Genomic DNA, 6,000 nt, shown 5'->3' with positions numbered 1-6,000 from the left:
CCTCAGCAAGGGAAAGTAATTAGTTTAAGAGGATACGGGCAAGAATTTTCCCTGCTGTAGATAGCAAGGCAATGCCTCGATACTTTCCACACTCTGACTTATTTCCTTTCTTAAAGATTGTAACAATGTTAGTGTTTCTCAAGTCTTCTGGAATCTTCTCATTATCCCAGATATGAAGAAAAAAAATTGTGCAGCTTCCCTATCAGTTCTTCACCTCCAAACTTGTAGATTTCAGCTGGTATGCCATCTGGCCCTGATGTCTTGTTGTTCTTAGTTTGCATAATGGCTCGTGTTACTTCTTCGAGGGTGGGGAAGTCAGCAAGAGATTCTCTTTCATGTCATGGAGGTATAGATTCAATAGTGTCATCAGAGACAGTTGACTCATGGTTCAGGAGTAACTCAAAATGCTCCTTCCATCTGACTTTGATGGTTTCACTGTCCTTAAAATACACTGACCCATCTTGGGCTCGGAGTGGTGTGGGTCCATGGGAGCACTGGCCATAAATGGCACTTACTGCCTGAAAGAAACTCCTTACATTTATCAGCATAAAGCTCAATCTCCTTGGCCTTTACTCTCCACCATTAATTTTTGATGTCACAGATTTTCCTTTGGTCTTCAGCCTTGAGATGCCTGTATGACTCTTTCTTCTACTGGTGTGATATGTCATTTTGCCACATGTGGCGAGCTTTTCTTTTCTGGTCAAGCGGGCCCTGAATCTCAGCATCGTTTTCATCAAACCAATCTTGGTGATGGCGGGTGACATAGCCAATGGACTCAGCACATGCCGAGAGAATGGCAGTCTTTAATCTCTTCCAGAAATTGTCATTATCATCAGGAGCTGTAGGCATAGCAGCAAACGTCTCTTGGACACATTGCTGAAGTTTCTCCTGAGTCACTATAGCTTCAAGGGACGTGATGCTGAAATTCTTTTATACTGATTTTGCCTGCTTGCAATGCCTTGAGGCAATCTGGAAATTCATGATTGATCTAACAAGGCAATGGTCTGTCCAACAGTAATTGGTTTCATGCATGGCCCTTGTGATGCGAACATCCTTACGATCTCGAGCTCTGATAATAACATAGTCAAGAAGGTGCCTATGTCTGGAGTGAGGGTGAATACAGGTTGATCTTATGCTTCTCACTTTGCCTAAGAGGATGTTCATGATGAACAGGCCATGTTCTATGCATTTTTTCAGGAGGAGGATGCCACTGGAGTTAGCCTTTCCTACTCCTTCTTTTCTGATAGTGCCATTCCAGAGATCTGACTGCCACCCAACTCTAGCATTAAAATTTCCAAGGAGAATGATCTTGTCCTCTTTGGGAATGTTGGTCAAGACTCTGTCAAGATCTGTATAGAATTGTTCCTTGATATCCTCAAAAGAATCAAGAGCTGGGGCACACACACTGATGACAGCAGCAGACTGGTTGTTGCTGAGCTCAAGATGAAGAGTCATAAAACATTCATTGATTCTTACAGGAAATTCTATACGCTGACTGACAAACTTATTCCTACTTGCAAAACCAACACAATGAATGTGCCTGTCCTTGGCAGAGTTTCCTTTCCAGAAAAAGGTGTAGCCTCCGCCTTCTTCTCTCAGTTGACCTTCATCTGGGCACCTTGTCTCACTCAGGGCAACGATGTTGATGTTATATCTCACAAGTTTCCTGGCAACAATAGCAGTTCTTCTTTCCGGCCATATATTGTTATCCATCAGGGTGCGAACATTCGATGTGGCAAAAGTCACTGTCTTTTTATAGCTTCAACCGCAGGCAGAGTGATCCAACTGGATGCTATAATCCAGCCAGGAGTGTATGAGACAGCATAGGTTTAGGGCAACTTTTCTAGCCCTCTCCCCCTGATGGATGAATAGAGGGGATCCTAAAGAGGACTGCTAAGTTGCAATCGTTGCTGCCGAATTGCACCTCTGTCTCAGTCCAGGTGTCAAATGACCATCTAACTACTGCCACCTATGTGCAGATCTGTGGCTAGGGACTGCCAGATTCATTAATCCTGTTCCCACCACCACTAATCTGTCGCCTCAGAGCTTGGAAGGTTGGAAAGATGTTATTTCCCATGGTAGAAGCCTGCGCATGATTTCTTTTAACATGGGGAAGCTGGTGCACCTACAGTGACCACACGATCATGACAAATTGGAGGTCTGGGGCCGAGTGGCAGGGAAAGTTCGAGATGACTGGAGATGTCCACTTGCTACAACCTTCATCCACTTTCACAGCTACTGAGATCTGAGGACCCTCTTTCACCTGATCCACCATTGAAGACTTGGGGGATTGGACCGTTCTTTGTCTGGGACTTCCTGTGAGACCTATTTGACTTGGAGACCCTATCAGGAACATGAAGCTCCCAGCAACTTAGCTCTGAGGTTCATTGGAATATGCAAGCCCTTTCACCACAACAAGGTGACGGTCCCCAAACAGGACATAGGGAACAAAAAAATAATAATGGACTCTTCAATCTAGCAGACAAAGGTATAACAAGATCCAGTGTATGGAAGTTGAAGCTGGACAGATCCAGACCAGAAATGAGGCACATATTTTTAACAGTGTGGGTAATTAACCATTAGAACAACTTATTAAGGATTCCGGTGGATTTTCCATCACTGGAAATTTTGAAATCAAGACTGGATGTTTTTCTAAAAGACATGTTCTAGTGCAAACAGGACAGAAGGCCTATAGCCAGTGTTATGCAGGAAAGTTGACTAAATGATCATAGTTACTCTTCTGGCTTTATAATTTATAAATTTCCCTCAGGAATAGTCTGTGAGGGACTATTTTTTTAATCCTGTCCCACAATACCCACTACCATATTGTTTCATGCATTTTTATCCCACTCCTACAGGCAAAACTTTAGATCCCGCAAATTCCACAAGAGAGACAGATTCCCCCATTCTATTAACCTGCCTACCACCACACACACAATGGCTGATTAATATATTAGATATACAAATGGAATTCAGACACAATTTTTACCACTAAAAGAATAAAACAAATCTTGCTTAAACCATGTACAAAATATTTAACTCAAACAAAATCATTAGCAATTCTCTGAATAGGTTACTGTTGGTAAATTGATGAGAGATTTAGTGTTTCCCGCAAATTACTGTAGTCTTGTTTTTTGGCCCACCCAATCCCACCCCCAACTAAATACATTTTACCAACTCCCACAATTATGGCAGTGGGTCCTGCAGGATCCCAGTTCTACTGGGGGGACTGTTCCCTGAGGAACGCCTTCCTCTAAGGCAGGGGTTCCCAAATTTGGTTCGCGGCTTGTTCTGGGTAAGCCCGTGGCGGCCCGTGAGATGCTTTGTTTACCTGAGCGTCCACAGGTACGGTCGCTCGCAGCTCCCAGTGACTGCAGTTTGCTGTTCCCAGCCGATGGGAGCTGCAGGAAGCGGTGGCCTGGCCCGCACCACTTCCTGCAGCTCCCATTGTCTGGGAACGGCAAACCACGGCCACTGGGAGCTGTGAGCGGCCATACCTGCGGATGCTCAGGTAAACAAAGCATCTGACGACCTGCCAGGGGCTTACCCTGAACAAGCCATGAACCAAGTTTGGAAACCTTTGCTCTAAAGGGAGCACAGGCCAATTCTTCTAGGTTGCTGAGAGAGACAGGGGGGTCTGGAGCTGCTGTGGAGACACACAACCTCCATCCAGATGGCCTTATGTCCCTAGGCTAACTTGGAAAATCCAACAGGATACATGGAGGAGGGGGACTGGGCAAGAGAGGGACAAGAAGGAGCCTCTAGCTTGGTTTGCAATAGAGCAAATCTTGCATCCCCAATGGAAGCTGCCATGGTAAATTAAATGTCCCACTAAAGCCTGGTGTGGTTTAAATCTAATGTAGGAAAAGCCAAATCCTGTTCCATCTCACCCACTTTTATGTAAAAGACAAGGAAAATAGTGTGAGAGATGCAGTTCTTCTGTATGTTGAAAAGGTCATGCAGAGAGACATGTTCAGCGCTGAACATTAAACTGTTGCTTCATTACCTGGCAATCTATTGATTACTCTCTCATAAAAAGTTGGTTCATGTAATGAGGTGATCCATTATTTTCTGCTACTGTAGGTTTTGAGACTAATTTATTGTGTCCTTTTTCTTTTATGAAGTCATAATACTGAAATGTAGCCATAACAGACACACTTTAGGTAACACGTAGTTTAAACACATATTTAGTAAGCACAGTTCAACAATAAAAAACATGACCAGTTTTCACAAGTTCCCACCCCACCCCTCACCCCCAGCCATAAGGGAGGGCGTGGCTCCAGATCACTAAGCTCAGCGGGGCTGTCAGTCCATCCATGGTATCCAGAAATCAGGAAATCCTCTCTGTTCTCAGGTCCGCTTGGGGTGTTGGTAAGGGAATCCAGGCCCACCCACTCCACTGGATTCCAGCTCAGGGCCCTCAAGCTAAACAAGGAGAGTCAGAGTCTGCTGACTCTGACAGTGTCCTGAGCTCCTTCTAGGGTTGCAAACCTTTTAGGATTGGCCTGGAGTCTCCAGGAATTAAATATTAATCTTTAATTAAAGATTATGTCATGTGATGAAATCTCCAGGAATACATCCAACCAAAATTGGCAACCCTAGCTCCTACCTACCTTCCCGCAGGCATCTGCAGGCTCTTCAGCCTGTTGGTCTGTTTGTCCCTTGCTAGGGTGTTGTCCATCCCTTGGCGGCTCCCTAGCAGTCTGTGGCCTGCTCACTCCTCTGTCAGGCACCCAACCCTTCTGCTTCCCAGCCTTTTATCCACCCAGCTGCTGTTAGACTGCCAGTCAGCAGTGGCTGGCAGGACCTGTATTAACCCTTTCATTACTGGGCTAGCATGGAGTACATACACGCCATGACACACACTTATTTATTATTATTATTATTAATAATAATAATAATAACTATTTAAGCATATACACACAAGCCTCTGGAATCTTAAGAAAAGCAGGGCTTATTTACTTACCTTTCGCTAACATGTAAAAAATTGTTAAATCTCTATCTAAAATCTTTATTCTTCTGGATCCTAATATGTTCCATATAAATAAATACCATGAATACAGCTATTGAATAAAAAAAATCACATGGCAATTTTTTTTCTATTTTAAGCATGAAAAATTAAGGTTCATTAATCATTGCTCACTTATCTTCCTTCCAGAACAGAATAATTCTGATCTACTTGAGCCATTTATCCATCTCTAAATACCCATCCCATCATGTTCACTGCATGCAGGTCATTAAAATGGCATGCATATGGAGGTTTATTGCTAGATAAGATTCATTCAGAGACCATACTACAAACATTTGAATGGCACTAAGCCATTTACTACAGAGCAAGTGCACATTTATAATAGACAAAACTATGCTGTAATAGACAATTTAAGCTTTAGTCATTTATGGTTAATAGGAGTGTTGCCTTAAAAAGAAAACACTTTAAATAATGATATAAAGTGGCCTGAAACAAATGACAGAATAGATACTTAGTTGGTGTAAATCAGCCTGCCTTTATTTATTTAAGCAATGGAACTAGGTTGCTTTACACCAGCTGGAGATCTGCATTATTAAGTGTACATGTTAGCTTTTCCTTATTACTAAGTTTCAAGAAACACTGTCATTGTAAAGAAAAGTGATACTACTCTTAGTCTCTGACTGTGGGTACACTTTGCAGATAAGATAAAGACCTCTGCAAAGTAAATTGCCCACCTGTCAAGGTTCCTTCCCCACTCTGAACTCTAGGGTACAGAGGTAGGGACCTACATGAAAACCTCCTAAGCTTACTTTTATCAGCTTAGGTTAAAACTTCCCCAAGGTACAAACTATTTTACCTTTTGCCCTTGGACTTTCACTGCCACCACCAAATGTCTAACCGGTATTATATTATTAGGAAAGAGTCTGTTTGGAAATGTCTTTCCCCCCAAAAAAATCCTCCCAAACGTTATCTCCCCTTTCCTGGGGAAGGTTTGATAAAAATCCTCACCAATTTGCATAGGTGACCACAGA

Source organism: Caretta caretta, chromosome 8 (assembly GCF_965140235.1).
Source record: "Caretta caretta isolate rCarCar2 chromosome 8, rCarCar1.hap1, whole genome shotgun sequence".
Classification (NCBI taxonomy): domain Eukaryota; kingdom Metazoa; phylum Chordata; order Testudines; family Cheloniidae; genus Caretta; species Caretta caretta.
Note: the sequence above shows the minus strand (reverse complement) of the source record.